At 35.3% G+C, this 17,619-nt stretch overlaps 1 protein-coding gene across 1 annotated transcript in view; it reads left to right on the top strand.

Moving 5' to 3' along the window:
* The window catches only part of LOC148945523 (uncharacterized), a 117,436-nt gene that overhangs the window by 40,323 nt on the left and 59,494 nt on the right, over nucleotides 1-17,619 (top strand). The window contains exon 2 of the mRNA XM_089099069.1: nucleotides 7,289-7,481. The gene's annotated coding sequence lies outside the window, so the exon portion shown is untranslated. The remainder of the gene's footprint in view (nucleotides 1-7,288; nucleotides 7,482-17,619) is intronic.

Raw genomic sequence — 17,619 nt, 5'->3', positions numbered from 1 at the left:
GAAATTTCGAGGATAAGCTCCCACGCCCTAGAAAAGCTGAATCTCTAAATTTCAGCCCAATCGGACAACGTTAAAGGGGGCTTCGGTCGGAGGGTCGAAACTTCCGGCCCACTTTTACCCATGAAGATAAAGTCGGAGGGGGGTGAAATTTTGCACGTTTCTTAGTTTGAGCTTGGGCTACAAAATGCGATTACTGCTGTCTCTCTGCAACCGCTAGGACCGGAAATCGCTTAACATTGTGGTGGGTCGCCTCTTTATAGAGGCACAAGTGTGCCTCCTTGATGTCAGACAAAAACCCAAAAAGAAAAAATTAAGACTTAAAAAAAGAAAAAAAATCTAATAGTTCCTTTTATTTCGTTGGAACTTAATATAACCCAATCCAAAAGCAAATAAACATTTTCTCTCGCCTCCATTTCCCACCCCTCCAACAATAATAAATCAAACAGTGGGAACTTGAAAATCATCCATGCAAACAACCGAACACAACTCACAACATTCACAAAAGGAGAAGGAACACACTCATCCATTCAAAACCCAAACAATCACCTCACCAACAACATTCAACCAATCATTCTCTACACACAACCACTAAAATCTTACATATTGAGAAAAACAGCTTATTCTGAGGAAATTTCAAAATTCATCCAGATCTGTCTTATTTTTACCTCATCGGGATGTTTGATTCAGACAGCCGGGCCAGAAATACGGATAGAAAATGTTGACCTTGTTGTTACAGGGAGCGGGTTTTGTATTGAATGGGTATTTCTTGTCTTATATCTATGTTCAGCTTCAGTGAATTCAATCGACAAACATGCAGGTAGCAGGTTATTAAAACTTTTAAACATGAATAATGCCGTGTAAATCTTAACTAAGCCAAACAGGGGCAGAGTCAGAACCTCACATTCCAGATAAAACACAAACAGCTTTATTTTATAGAATTCTCAGTGGCAGTAGATAAGTATTAAATTTTGCTGATCATACACTTACGCAATAGAACAAATACGAATGAACTGTCGAGAAATACAGCATTCTTAAAATTTTACGAAGGAAAAAATGTTTCAGTTTCCACAGCATTCCAACATTCCTGGCGATTTTTCTACAGAGTGATTCAATATGAGGCTTGAACGTAAGACTCTTGTCAACTTGGACACCAACATATTGCACATATCTATGTCTCATGACATATCCACTTTCTAGTTGAATACAATGGATCAAAGGACAAAAATTAGCACTTCTTCCATATAGAATAAATTCACTTTTACTATGATTCAAACATAATTTATTTACACGCATCCGTCTTTCAATACAACTCATTCTTTTATTTAATAGTAGAAATAAATCTGCCTCAGCCATATCTGCCACTGAACACTGTGTGTCATCAGCGAAACTATACAATATCATCTTTGACCGTCTAGCTGCAGGTCTCACATGACTAAATATCCTTTTAAGACAGTCATTCAAATCATTAATATAGATTAAAAACAACAAGGGGCCAAGCACAGAACCCTGTGGTACTCCAAATCTCACATTCATAAAATCAGAATGAACACTCGCAACCCCAACACACTGTTTCCTTCCACTCAAAAGACAAAATCAAACTATGAAAATTACGACGAATACTGGCATGCTCTAATTTTGATAATAATATACTATTGTCAACAGAGTCGAATCCTTTCATAATATCCATAAATATAGACGCAACTTTCAACCCAGAATCCAATAAATCATTGATAAATGTTGTTAAAAATAAGTTAAGCTTGCTCTGTTGACATCCCATGACCAAGTCCGAACTCAGAAGGACGAAAATGAGAATTTTTATTTAAAAAATCCACCATTCTTACATAAATCAGTTTTTCAGAGAGATGCGATATTATTCGGAGCATTGATATCGGTCTATAATTATTCATATCATTCTAATCACCACTCTTAAACAGGGGTACCACATGAACACTTATCAAACAATCCGAGTAAACTCCACTCTTAAAACATGAATTAATCAAATACAACAGAGGATTTGAAATAGTAGAGAACACTGAACAAAGAATTCTAACACTGAAAAAATCCGACCCAGCTGCCAAATTCTTCATTAACTTCACTGTCGTCTCAAGCTCTGCTGGAGTTACTGATCTTAAAAATACAGACTTCGGCTCCCTCAAGCCACCACTGGGTGACTGCGAAACACTATCAGATACACTCCTACCAATATCTGTAAAATCTGTACACATTTCATTGGCAACTTGATTATGCGAGTGAGCATCTGGAATGTCAGGGATAGTTGGGGTAGCACGAGGGCTCACTACCAACTTGATGATTCTCTAAGTTTTTGAAGGTTTGCCCTTTACTTCTTTATATTTATTTTCAAAGTAGAGCTTTTTGGCCTGTCTTAAAAGAGTGTTAAGATTTCTATTATAACTTTTATAAATATCTTTATCTCATTGAGATCCAGTTGTATTAGACTCTTCGTAGAGCTCTTGTCTTTTATCCATCGATTTAAGTGGCGCTTTCGATATCCATGGTTTCCTTGCAACATCATAGCATGGACGCTTTTGTTTGAACTCTAAACTTACTTATAACATCTGAATCAGTTTTTCATACCATTTACCAAATTTATCATTAACATAATCAGTACCATCAAGGCATTCAAATAACTCATTCAAAAGTTTAATCCAATATTTATATATAGGTTTCTTATCAATTATAGGCTGTATAACTCCAGTTGTACCATCTCCTTGACGCAAACAACTAATAGCTGCACGGATCACAATAGCACAGTGATCGGAAACGTCGGTCACTAGCACTCGCGACAAGTCGCAACTAACATTTAAAAAACAGATTATCAATCACCATTGCAGAAGCTCCAGATATTTTAGTTGGAGTATTAACAGAAGGGGAAAGACCGTAGCTATACATAAGATTCAAAAAACTTCTTGCCTTTGAATTCACATCTTGCACATTATTCGAAACCAATATTAAAATCACCACTTATAAGGCAAGGCACTCGCGAATCTGGTATTTTATCTGCCGTATTACCCATCAGGTCCAAAAACTCATCCACATTTCCTGAGGGGGGGCCTATAAACAACAACAAGAATTAGTTTCCGCCCAGAAAATGATACCTCTAACAACATTGATTCAAAAATTATTTCTCAATATACAGCAATATCTGGCCTTGGCTTAACATTATATCTATTTTTCACATAAATTGCAAGGCCACCAGGCTGTCTTTTCACTCGATTCCAAAGAAACAAACTAAAACCTGGTATATCCAATAATGAAGAGTTATGATCTTTCTGCCAACTTTCTGTCGAAGCCATTACATCAGGTTCCAGCCTAGATGAAACTTCATTAATATAGTTAAACACACTATTAATACCATGACAATTCATACCATACATTTTCACCTCCTGCATAATATTCAATTCATTCAATTCATTCAGGCAAACATCTTTAGAATCAGCACACTCGACATTCATTCTACCCTCGACCTGGTCTTCATTCATGATACCCTCACTCATCTGCGAAAAATCAACACGACGACTCTCAAGTTCCCCCAATCTATTCAAATTTATCTCAACCGTTATCAAACATCAAAGACGGACAAAAGATTGAAGCGAGAGAAATTAAACCATTTAAGTTACCCCAAATTTTCATTCTACCATCAAGGTCCGAGGAAATAATGGGGCCATAGCCAGGCACCAAAAACACAAATACCAGAAACAAACAGAGAAAAAAATTAAATAAAATGAAACAAAAACTAATAAACGGCAATAGCCTTATATAAGGCCACATCCAAATCATTCTAAATTCATATAACTAAGGACTACTAGACAAATATACATAAGTCTATCATATACAAGAAAAAAAAATTAAACATTACTTAACAAAACATCTCTCTTTTTACCATACGTAACTCATCCAAAAAAAAATTCTTCTTACATAAATAAACATACAAAAAAAAGATATAAAGAGAGAAAAAAAAATCAACACGCTGATTTCATAGCTTCATACCATCCCATTTTTTAACTTCCCCGTTTCCGCGAATACACAATACCGGAAAAACCACCGGAGGCACCCAACATTGGATTCCCCTTCCTTGCAAAATCTTTCTTTTCTCAAGCAGTTCCCTCCCAATCAATCTAACATCCTTGCTTACGTCATCACTCACGAAAACAGGTTTGCTAAAACCTAAGCTTTTTCCTTCAGTTTCTTCGCATTACTCATAATAGCAAATCGGTCTTGATATTCCGCAGTTTTAATCTTCAAGAAATTATCCGTAGCTTGAACAACTGAAAAAGATGGAATATCCGAAGTAGGAATCCCAAGCCCATCAACTAGAACACGTTTGAGTGTGCTTTCAGCATCTGCACTCGGTCCAGTCTTAACATTCCAAAACCGAATGTTATTCTTATTGTCCGTTTTTTGGGCCAACATCGACTGGTTTTTCAACAGGGCAACTTGAGTACAAGGTTCATTTATTATTATCTCTTGCGGATTCGTCTTATCAGTCAGTTTACCCACTTCATCATTAGTTTTGCTTGCATTAGCTTCAATAACCACACACCGCGAACCAAGGTGATCAATTGATTTTCTTATTATCTCCATATCAGATTCTACGGTTTTTAGTGAGCTCTTAATATCTGAAACATCTTTTTGTAATGTTCATAACATTTCTAAACTCATGAAAATGTTATCAGCATTTGTCTTTTCGTATTTTCGCACAAGACTAACATCAAAGTTGAGTCCATTCCCTAACTTTCATCACAAGGCCTTTTCTGGCCTGTCTTTACTGGAGTAGATTTGTTAATTTCTCCAGCTTCTTGGGATTGGGATACATCTTGATCATCCTGTTTCAGCTTCTTGTTGTCATTATTTCCTTTATTCCCCATTTCTTCTTATTCCCCATTCTTGGCTAATAATAAAAAAAAATCTGGCGCCTACCTCAATCGGAACCTTTTTTTTATCCAAACGATTCTAAAGTGATGTACATCAGCTGTTAAAATGCACAGCAAACACCATTCATCCAAGATCGGCTAGGGTCCTCAAGAAATCTGCTCTTTTACTCCTGCATCAATCAGCTACGAAATTATCTCCATGACAGCATCTATTCTACAATGGAATTTTGCCAGCATTATCCCCTACATAAATATTAACGTAATAAATGCATCATTGCAATTATTATGCTTACTCTCGCAAGGGCGGCAATTAAATTCCCCCGCTTTCCAACAATGTCTGGCAATAATCACGTCTGCCTTTGCTATTTATTATTATCCAAAGAACGAAAAGTCACTTGTAACTTTAATCCTCTACTAGACACTTTCGCATTCACTGAATTAATTATACTTTCAGACAATCCAGGTCAACTATTTCACATAGATGCTTAAAATTTGTAATCTATTTCGAGACTGACCTACTCCTTTAAGCATTCTTTAAAAGTTCGAACTAACACTCAAATCAATTTCTTGAGATCCGCTCTTTTGACAATGTGCCTGCCCAGAGTGTCTCTTGATATAAATCAAATTTCACCTCAATATTTTAAATCTAGTATGTGGTTTTAGTAATAGTAGTGGAAGCAGCACTAATGGTGGTAGTGGTAGTAGTAGTAACAATGTACAAATATTACTTTTCGGTCAATTGATCATCTCCCTAGTAGAAATGCATATTTACATCCGGTACGAACAACTGACCTACTTTGAATACAACTGTATGTACATTTGATGAGTACAGATGACAGCCAATCAGAAGATTAGAATCCATGTGCAAACAAGACCAGATCCTCTTTCTAAGCCAATCACAGAGTCAGAAATACAAATGTGACATATTACATCAGATCAGACTTTCTATGGGTGTTAGCTTTGAATTTCACGTAATTTCTATGTCAAAATTGAAATACCGTTTATTTGCTATGGCATGTGGGTGACTTATATATTGATCATGCTTAGAGATTGAGATAACTGTACACTTGAAAGCATCGAGGCATAACTAGCTGTTAGAATGGATGAACTATAGGTAGTTTAACACAAATTTATAACGAAAGTTCTGTTTATAAATAGTTAATTGAGATATTTACATGTAAATTTTTACCAAAACATATTAATGACTTAAGTGGATAAAGCGCTCAATGTCTTTTTTATGCTCTTTCCGAATATAATAATTTAATTTGTTGGAAATAAATTTTAGCCCCTGCCCCAATTTATTCCAATACTGGATATATGTTTACACATTAGGAGGGGGATGGACTGCATGAAGCAAATATTAATTATAACTGTGCTATCTTTTTTCTGAATGCATTAATTTATATTTCTAATAGGGTAGCTTTTGAAACTGTCATTTGAGATAAATTTTTGGGCTATAAGCTGTGGTAATGAGCTTTTTCTGTCTTAATTTAAGCCTATATGTTGGAACCAAGTTATAAAGCCCTTATAACTAATTACCCCTGTTTCTAGAGCTTATAACATTTCGAAAATTGTGTCAAGGGTCTGTAGCTTACCTAGCTACACAAATTTAACAGTTTACCCCCCTCCCATAATTATGGGTTTTATCCTTCTCTGTTTTTCATTAGCCCTGGTTCTTAGAAGCATAGTTTCTAAGATATTTGGCATGCTAGCATTTTCCTCCGAACACTTTAATTTATTTTTCTATTAGGTTAGCTTTTGAAACTGTCATTTGGTAAAAATTGTAGGCTTATAAGCTGCGCATGTCAACAAGCTTTTTCTATCTAACGTTAAGCCTATATGCTGGAACTGTGTTATCAAGCCTTTATATGTAAATATCCCCTGGCACTAGAGCTTATAACATTTTGAAAGTTATGTTATTGTTCTGTAACCTACTTAGCTATCTAAATTTGATGATTAGCCCCTCCCCCCTAAAATTCTGGGTCTTAGCCTTCTATATTTTTTCATTAACCCTGGTTATAGCAGCAAAATTTATATGATATTTACAAGATTTTATGCTATATTATGATCTTTTATGTGTCATTCTGATGTATAGGATTTTCTGAAGGAAACATGAAACTATGCATTTAACACACGAAACAAGTCAAGTTCGACTAGTAAATAGAATATGATGAAAATATAATAGTTAATAAACAAATTTGCTCTATATATTTATACATTAGGGGGGGGGGAGGTAAGGCATTGCATATATAAAATGAAAAACCTAAACTAGGAACACCCACCCCCTGAAAAAAAGAAAAAAAGGGTGTGTAATATATGGAGTTAGTTTGCTTTTTCTATACACTTTGTATGCATTGTTCTCTACATAAATGAAACTAATCTAATTTATTTTTAAGGATAATTTCAATGTCTGTCCACTCATCAAAAGGGCTCGAATTGAGGACATGGATGGCTCACGTCCCTCTGTAATTAAATTCATCAGACATGGGACGATATTTGCACAAGAAGAGAAGGCGAAGCCCCATATGCAAGAAGGAGAAACGGCTACAGGTGTGGCGAAATGATTTTTCTCCCAAGTCAATTTGAAGGGTAGGGATTTTACCTTTTATCATTTCTACTTTCACATGTGGATGTCAAGTTGTGTTATAAAAGGCTTCAAAATAATTCCAGCATAAATCATGTTCTAATTTGTGTAATATTTGTTGTCAACTTCTAATTACAGCTTGCATGCATTTTGGGTCATTCGATAAGAAATACGAGACTTAACGGTCCCCTTTTTGTATGTTCCAGAAAATCTTTGAAATAACAGAATCTCATTAGCAGATGCAATTCTTGGGTCAAAAATATGGGTGGTTTATATATATTGAGCTATTTTAAGGGGATGGAGTGAAGGGGTTGCACTCTACCATTCAAACCAAGTTAGACCAAAAAATTTTTCAAAAGAGATAATGAATGTTAATATGAAATTGCCAGGGAATATTGAACAAAATCAGTGCCTAATATGTCCTGTTTAGATTGTAAATATGTTATATCACTAATACATATGGAGTGGCTGTTAAATCGAAACTTTCAGGATATATAAAGTGGTTAGAGTGGGAGACAGTGAATTAACCAAATTTCACTATACGCACAAAGATAGTGTTATTGACACAATAAGTGTATTTTTTAAGGCTTATGTTTTAAATGATTTGAAAATACAGGTTGCTATTGATCCAATTGTTGACTTTTTAAAAATAGGGTGGTTTATTCATATTGAAATGAGCTATTTTCACGAGATGACCTGAAGTAGTTAGACTATCCCTTTTGAATCAAGTAAGACCCCAGATTTTTCAAAAAGAGATAGAGAGTATTAATATGAAATTTTCAGGGAATGTTGAACAAAATTAGATCTTACTATGTCCCGTTCAGATTGTAAATATGTTATATCAGTAATGCATACGGGGTGGCTATTAAATTGAAATTTTCAGGATATATAGAGTGGTTATGTTAGGGAACAGTGAAATAACCAAATGTTGACTTACGCACACAGATAGGGTTATTGATATAAAAAATTTGTGTTTTTTATTTTTTATTTATTTTAATGTTTATGTTTCAAACGACTTGAAAATGTAGGTTTCTATTGATCAAACTTTTGAGGTTCTTAAAAAATAGGGTGATTTACACGTTTTGAAACTGAGTGTCCTTTTTCTTTATAAGTTAGAACAGATTCATCACTACCCTCCCCCCGCCTGAAGAAACAAGTCACGAATTATATGATCACATTGATAAAACGCTTTTAATGGAAGCACCAGAGCAATTTACTGACATTGTTGAAACACTATCGCTTATCAGTCAGGGGTATGGTAAATTTTTACAGGGGTGTTATGATGGTAGTCATAATTCAGATGGTACACGTGCTAATATTATTAATGACACAGAATGGTTAGATAATTTATTAAGAAAATAATTTAAGTGTTGATAATGATTCTTTAGATATGGAAAATAGCACAGTTGATCAAAGTAATGAGGGTAGCTCAGAACATGATTTGCTAGAGAGTGATTTACCATGGTTGAGCCCAAGTACCAAGCAAACTTTAGACAATTTAGTCGCGAGTTAAATGAGAACCCTCCATCTTCAAATTTAATAAATAGAGCCCCAGTCCAATCAAATTTAATTGAATAAGAAAATGAATCCGCTTGGATTGACTCGCACAGTCTTAACGAACTAGAGACTATATTAAGTGAACTTGGGGATTTTACTCCACATGCTAGCCCAATTTTTGAAAAAAGTGGGGGAGGTGGTTTAGATAATGATACACAATTCTCACCGCTACCGGAATTTAAGAAAACAAATTCGATCCTGAATACAAAAGACGTATTCATGGCAGCAGCATCGCTACAGCAGCAGCACTTAAAAAAAATGCAAAAAGGTATCTAAAAAATGAACCAATTACACTCTGCATCGTAATCGTAGGCTTTTGTGGCAAACAATATCGACAAACCAAAGCCTTTTTCTCTCTGCATATAACGCAAACAGATCTTTTAACTTTAGATGAAATTCAAAGACGTCATAGTATACCCTATAAATATATTCTAGTGGCAGTCGGTGTCTTTAGTCGCTATGCATATGCCATCCCATTGCGATTATAGAGAGGTGTTGAAGTTGCTTAGGCTTCTAAAGTATTCTTGAACATGATAACTGTAAAAAAATTAACAGTCCGATAAAGGCTGCATTAGCTGAACGATTGATATGAACAATTCGTCCAATAATTTCAAAAAGTTGCAAACTGAATAATAATGCTGCTTTTATTCACGATTTAGATCGTGAATAAAATCAGAATTATTATTCAGTTTGCAATATTTCCCCTTATTATTAATAATTTTTGCAATATTTTCCGCATTATTATTCAGTTTGGCTAGTTCCCTTTTAATCACTTTCAACTATTAAAAAGGGCACTAGCCCTTTGAATTTCCAATCAAAAGAGCCTGTTTCGAAGTTTCTACGACAAAACCTTCTATAAAAACCTGATATGCCCCCAGGGCGTAACTTAAAACCCATGCCCTGAGGGTTTTGTGGGATTGTCCTCCTCAAAAATATATTTTCTATTTGGAAATCAACAACGCTGAACAAAATGTCTATCTCAAAATTTTGATTGTATGTGTTTTAGGGAATGATGGGCATCGCGGGGGGGGGGCTAGTTGCCCCCCAATCCCCTTCGACCTTTAAAGAGGGCATTAGCCCTTTGAATTTCCAATCGAATGAGTCTGTTTTGAAGTTTATACGACAACGCCTTCTATAAAAGTCTTATATGCCCCAAGGGCATAACTTTAAACCTTTGCCCTGAGAGTTGTGGGGGAGTGTACTCCTGAAATAGATATTTTCTATCTGTAAATAAACTAAGCTCAACAAAATGGCTATCTCAAAATTTTAATCGGAAGTGTTTTGGGGAATGACGGGCTTAAGGGGGGGGGGGTTTAGTTGCCCTCCAATCACTTTCGACCATTAAAAAGGGCACTAGCCACTCCAATTTCCAATTGAATGAGCCCTTTCCGAAGTTTCTACGACAACACCTTCAATAATAACCTTTTATGCCCCCAGGGCATAGCTTAAAACCTGCGCCCTGAGGGTTGCGGTGAGTGCCCTCCTCAAAAACATATTTACACTCTGGAAATCAACTAAGCTGAACAAAATGGCTGTTTGATGTGTTTGGAGGAATGATGGGCGTGGCGGGGGAGCTACCTGCCCTCAAATCACTTTCGACTATTAAAAAGAACACTAGCCCTTTACATTTCCTATCGAATGATACTTTTTTGAAATTTTTACGACATCATCTTCTATAAAAACCTTATATAACCCCAGGGCAAACTTAAAACCCTTGCCCTGAGGGTTGTAGGGGAGTGTCCTCAGCAAAAATAAATTTTCAATCTGGAAATCAACTACGCTGAACAAAATGGCTATCTCAAAATTTCGATCGGATGTATTTGGGGGAATGATTGGCGCGACCGAGGGGGCCTAGTTGCCCTCCAATGACTTTTGACTATTAAAATGGGCACTAGAACTCTCCTTTTCTAATCGAATGAGTCCCTTTTGAAGTCTCTACGACGACCCCTTCTATAGGAAGTGCCCTGCTTTAAAGAAAAGAAAATAATAAACTCTATAGTGTCAACACTGATCTTATATACCCTCTGGGTTTAAATTAAAACCCTTGCCCTAAGGGTTGTGGGGGAGTATCCTCCTCAAAAAGATATTTTCTATCAGGAAATCAACTACGCTGAAAATGGCTATCTCAAAATTTCAACATAATGGCTATCTCAGAATTTTGATTGGATGTGTTTTTGGGGCTGACGGGCGTGGACTGGCTAGTTAACCTCAAATCACTATTGACTATTAAAAAGGGCACTAGCCACTCCAATTTCCAATCGAATGAGCCATTTTTGAAGTTTCTACGAGAACTCCTTCGATACGAAGTGCCTGGGTATGGAGAAAAACAAAAAAACAACACATTGTTACCACATCGTTCTTTCCAGGTTGTCATCCATTAAAGAGGAAGCGTCCTCCTCAAAAACATATTTCTATCGGAAAAGCAAATACACTAAACAAAATGGCTATCTCAAAATTTTGATTGGATGTGTCTGAGGGGCCGATGGGCGGGGGGGGGGGGCTAGTTCTCTTTAATCATTTTTGACTATAGAAAGGGCACTATCCTTTAAATTTCAATCAAATGAGCCTGTTTTGAAGTTTCTACGACAAAGCCTTCTATAAAAACCTTATATGCACCAAGGGCATAACTCAAAACCCTTGCCCTGAGGGTTTTGTGGGAGTGTCCTCCTCAAAAAAATATTTTCTATATAGAAATCAAGTATACTGAACAAAATGGTTATCGGAAAATTTTGATTGGATGCGTTTGGAGAAATGATGGGCGTGGGAGCGGGGGCTAGTTGCCCTCCAATCAATTTTGACTATTAAAAAGGGCACTAGCCCTTTGTATTTCCAATTGAATAACCCTGTTTTGAAGTTTCTACGACAACACCTTCTATAAAAACCCTTTTTGCTCCCAGAGCATAACTTAAAACCCTTTCCCTGAGGGTTTTGGGGGAGTGTCCTCCTCAAAAACATATTTTTTATCTAAGAATGAACTACTTTTAACAAAATGGTTATCTAAAAATTTCGATTGGATGTATTTGGCAGAATAATGGGCGTGGGGGGGTGTAGTTGTCCTTCAATCACTTTCGACTATTAAAAAATGTACTAGCCCTTTGTATTTCCAATCGAATTAACCTGTTTAGAAGTTTCAACGACAACACCTACTATAAGAACCTTATATGCCCCCAGGGCATAACTTAAAACCCTTACCCTGAGGGTTGTGGGGGAGTATCCACCTCAAAAACATATTTTCTGTCTGGAAATCAACTATGCTGAACAAAATTGCTGTCACAAAATTTTGATTGGATGTGTTTGGGGGAATTATGGGTGGGATGCTAGTTATCCTTCAATGACTTTCGACTATTAAAGAGGGCACTAGCCACTTCAATTTTCAATTGACTGAGCCCTTTTCGAAGTTTCTACTACGACTCCTTCGATATTAAGTGCCAAGGTATGGAGAAAAAACCAAGAAAAAAAACATATTGTGCCCAAATCGTTCTTTACTTAGGCAGCGCTAGCCTGGTGCCTATGATGGGATGAAGCATATGCAAGATATGTGTTGTCATTGAGTAAATTTAAATTGGAGGACTAATTATGCTTCACTGCAAAAGTTAAAATAGCACATGTGAATAGGCTTCAAAGTACTTTAAATGCAATAGTGAAGTATACAGAGGACAATAGGTTATATCGGTAATTGTTTATGTGTAATATATATTATTGTTGTAATTATGCTGACACAATAAAATTGTTTTGAAATTTAAAATGTTCTTTTTGTTAGATTTTTTGGTTATCGAATATTTCTGAAGTAGAACGAATCGAGGATACTCTAGAGTCAGCATTGAGGGTGTTTTCATTGAAAAACGAATAAATTTGAGAAAGAGAGAGTTAAGTTGAATCTTGTGATTTTGGAAAAACATTTGATTCTAGATTACAAATTTCTCGCATTATCTCTTCAACGGAAGATATTTTCTCAGGAAACAATTGACAATATAATGAAAACTGATTCTCCAGTGTTGGACTATTGTGTGAAGCTCTTACGGCGTGACTCTGATGCTATTACTTAATTTATTGATATATTAATTGAAACAAAGTAGATTAAGTTTTTTTTTGTGTGTAAGTTTTTGTGTGTGTGTAAGTTTTTGTGTGTGTTTGTAAGTTTTTGTGTGTGTGTAAGTTTTTGTGTGTGTGTAAGTTTTTTGTGTGTGTGTGTGTGTAAGTTTGTGTGTGTGTAAGTTTGTGTGTGTGTGTGTGTAAGTTTTTGCGTGGGTGTAAATTTTTGTGTGTGTGTAAGTTTTGTTTGTGTGTGTGTGTGTGTAAGTTTTTGTGTGGGTGTAAGCTTTTGTGTATGTGTAAGTTTTTGTGTGTGTGTAAGTTTCTGTGTGTGTTTAAGTTTTTTTGTGTGTGTGTATGTTTTTGTTTGTGTGTGTTTAAGTTTGTTTGTGTGTTTATTTTTTTTTGTTTTAATGTTTTTTTGAGTATTTGTGTTTTTTGTTGTTTTTTTTTGTTTGTTTTTGTTAGTGTTTGTGTTTTTGTGTGTGTGTTAGTTTTTGTGTGTGTGTGTGTGTTTGAAAAAATTACACACACACACACAAACTTACACAAACACAAAATACACACACACACAAAACTGTGTGTGTAAGTTTTTGCGTGGGTGTAAATTTTTGTGTGTGTGTAAGTTTTTGTTTGTGTGTGTGTGTGTGTAAGTTTTTGTGTGGGTGTAAGCTTTTGTGTCTGTGTAAGTTTTTGTGTGTGTGTGTTTTTTTGTGTTAGTGTTAGTTTTTGTGTGTGTGTGTATGTTTGTGTGTGTGTGTGTGTAATTTTATGTGTTTGTGTAAGTTTTTTTGTGTGTGTGTGTGTGTGTGTTTTTTTTTAGGTTTGTGTTTGTGTGGTTTTGTTGTTGTTTTTGTGATTTTTTGGTTGTTTTTGTGTGTATGTTTTTTTGTGTATGTTTTAGTTTTTTTTTTTGTGTGTATGTTTTTGTGTGTGTGTCAGTTTTTGTGTGTGTGTAAGTTTTTTTGTGTGTGTAAGTTTTTTTTTGTGTGTGTGTGTGTAAGTTTTTGTGTGTGTAAGTTTTTTTTTTTTTTGCAATTTTTTGTTTGTGTGTAATTTTTTGTGTGTTTGTAAGTTTTTGTGTGTGTGTGTGTGTGTGTAATTTTTTGTGTGTGTGTGTAAGTTTGTGTTTGTGTGTAAGTTTTTTTTTGTGTTTGTAATTTTTTGTGTGTGTGTAAGTTTTTGTGTGAGTGTAAGTTTTGTGTGTGTGTGTATTTTGTGTTTGTGTAAGTTTTTGTGTGTGTGTGTGTAATTTGTTTTGTGTGTGTCAGTTTTTGTGTGTGTGTGTGTGTGTAAGTTTGTTCGTGTGTGTATGTTTTTGTGTTTGTGTGTGTGTTTAAGTTTTTGTGTGTGTTTAAGTTTTTTTTGTGTGTGTTAGTTTTTGTGTGTGTGTGTTTTTTTTTTTGTGTGTGTTTTTTTGTGTGTGTTTATGTTTTTTTGTGTTTGTAATTTTGTTTGTGTGTTTTAATTTTTTTCTGTGTGTAATTTTTTATGTGTGTTTCATTTTTTGTGTATGTGTAAGTTTTTGTCTGTGTGTAAGTTTTTGTTTGTGTGTGTAAGTTTTGTTTGTGTGTGTAAGTTTATGTGTGTGTGTGTAAGTTTTTGTGTGTGTGTGTGTGTGTGCAAGTTTTTGTGTGTGTGTAAGTTTGTGCGTGTGTGTAAGTGTTTGTGTGTGTGTAAGTTTTTGTGTGTGTGAGTAAGCTTTTTTGTGTGTGTAAGTTTGTGTTTGTGTCAGTATTTTTTTGTGTGTGTAAGTTTTTGTGTCCTTTTAAGTTTTTGTGTGTGTGTGTGTGTAAGTTTTTGTGCCTGTGTAATTTTCTTTTTGTGTTTTTATTTTTTTTTGGGGTTTTGATATTTTGTGTGGGTTTGAGTTTGTGCGTGTGTGTATAATTTTCTTTGTGTGTGTGCAAGTTTTTTTGTGTGTGTGTATGTTTGTGTGTGTGTTTGTGTGTGTAAGTTTTTGTGTTTGTTAGTTTTTGTGTGTGTGTTTAAGTTTTGGTGTGTGTTTTAGTTTTTGTGTGTGTGTAAGTTTTTGTGTGTGTGTGTAAGTTTTTTCGTGTGTATTAGTGTGTATGTGTGTGTAAGTTTTTTTGTGTGTGTAAATTTTTGTGTGTGTGTGTAAGTTTTTATACGTTTGTTAGTTTTTATGTTTGTGTAAGTTTTTTTTTGTGTGTAAGTTTTTGTGTGTTTGTGTAAGTTTTTTTTGTGTAAGTTTTTATGTGTGTGTGCGTTTTTTTGTGTGTGTAAGTTTTTGTGTGTGTGTGATTTTGTGTTTGTTGTGTGTAAGTTTTTTGTTTGTGTAAGTTTTTGGGTGTGTGTGTAAGTTTTTGTGTGTGTGTAAGTTTTCTTTTGTGTGTGTAAGTTTTTGTGTGTGTGCGTATGTTTTTGTGTGTGTGTGTAAGTTTTTGTGTGTGTGTAAGTTTTTATGTGTGTGTAAGTTTCTGTGTGTGTGTAAGTTTTTGTGTGTGTGTAAGTTTTTGTGAGTGTGTAAGTTTTTTTTTTATGTGTGTGTGTGTGTAAGATTTTGTGTGTGTGTAAGTTTACTTGTGTGTGTGTAAGTTTTTGTGTGTTGGTAAGTTTTTGTGTGTGTGTAAGTTTTTTTGTGTGTGTGTAAGTTTTTGTGTGTGTATAAGTTTTTATGTGTGTGTAAGTTTTTGTGTGTGTGTGTTATTTTTTGTGTGTGTTTCATTTTTTTTGTGTGTGTAAGTTTTTGTGTGTGTGTGTGTGTAAGTTTTTTTGTGTGTGCAAGTTTTTGTGCGTTTGTGTAAGTTTTTGTTTTTATGTAAGTTTTTGTGTGTTTTTAAGTTTTTGTGTGTGTGTGCGCGAGTTTTTGTGTGTGTGTGTGTGTGTAAGTTTTTGTGCTGATGAAATATCCTATGAAAATTGTATATTACAGAATTTATTTTGTTAAATCAGTGTCTGCATAAATGGCACATTGGTGAGCACAAGCAACAATCTCTTGAATTACACTAGCTATATGCAGTTCATGTTGATCACTCCCATGTCTTATAAGGAATTGAGAGGCACCGCCAATGGATATGAATATATTATAGAAACTGATAGTACAGATGCACTTAAAATGCTGCAACTAGTGAATTATATCTAGTTGGAAAAATATATAATGAAATATTAATATACACCAATGGCTACCACCAAATTTTAAAGTGGATATAACATTGACATATCCTCCATCCAATTTCAATTTACGAAAAGAACTTTCTGCCAATCCGGATTTAACTCTCTCCCTTACCTCGGCAATACTACGCGTAAGAATGCAGCAAGTTATGAGTTATGTTGCTTTGGCAGTGGAAAAACTGAGAGCCAGTGGAAATAATATTAAACTACTTGTTCCTCATAAAATCACCAATCAACATCATATCAACGTCACAGGCTTGCACACCTTCATCGACTCATCCCTTATCAGTGAGGAAATTCAATCAAAATTGGCATTGGCATTTGTAAAAAGCGCGAGTGGGATAGAATTGTGGACTGGTTTCCTGCATAAATTTGAGATGTTTGGACTTTTATCTCTTGTATGCAAAGTTAATGGAATCCCACTCTAAAATCTATCTTTTGATAAGTCCTGTAGGACATTGTATGATTTGACAATGCAAAGCCTAAACCATGATTCATAACTATTTAAAAATGGTATAACCAAAGAAATGTTTGCTAAAACACATGGTATCATTGTACTAGACTTGTCTGGCACTCAAGATATGAGTATAGTACGAAAGGGGAGTGTGCGTTTAGAGCGTTCATTAGCCGATCCTTTACCTGAGAGTATCACGCTAATCTCATTAAATGACTTTGAAACCCACTGGGAATTCACTCCCGAAGGTAGTGTTCTACTAGACCTTGCACCATGAACACCCGTCAAAGAATCAATGTATTTAATATGGACCTCTACATGTTCAAGTACATATCCTCTTGTCTACCCGTGGAATTCCTTGGAAAAATTCAAAGTGCAAACAATACCCTAATCATCCTAATCAAATTAAGTACTGAATTAGCCTTTGAACTGTGAAGACGCAAATTGGATTTAACTTTGAATTTAATTGGTTTGAAAAAAGGACAGTTTATAGAAGTATCCAGTAAGTTTATCGCAGATCATTTCTGGTCTTCATTCTCGCCGCGAACAAAAGGCTCCTCCCACTTGTTTGTGCAGTTATGTATCAGTGTGTTTGCGTCAATCAATGAGAAATGGTTTGAAAGTGCATTATTCGAAATTGCGCAAGCAGAAAAAAACTTGGTGAGCCGGCCAAGTGGTTTGCAACTGTAGTAGTATAGCTATAACGATTACAATCGGACAGTCCCCCCAAATAGCTATAACGATTACAAGTTGACAGTCCCCCCATATAGCTATAAGGATTACAAGCGGACAGTCCCCCCATATAGCTATAATGATAAGTAGCAGACAGTACTTCCATATATCTATAATGATAAGTAGCGGACAGTCCTTCCATATAGCTATAATGATAAGTAGCGGACAGTACTCCCGTCATACAAGCAGACAGTGTAATGACCGGAATTCAACCACCGTGAAAATTCGTGTTG

The sequence above is a fragment of the Artemia sp. Qi Xiang Cuo genome, chromosome 13 (genome assembly GCF_049724085.1).
Source record: "Artemia sp. Qi Xiang Cuo chromosome 13, ASM4972408v1, whole genome shotgun sequence".
In the NCBI taxonomy this organism is placed as follows: domain Eukaryota; kingdom Metazoa; phylum Arthropoda; class Branchiopoda; order Anostraca; family Artemiidae; genus Artemia; species Artemia sp. Qi Xiang Cuo.
This window is presented reverse-complemented; position numbering and strand designations above follow the sequence as displayed.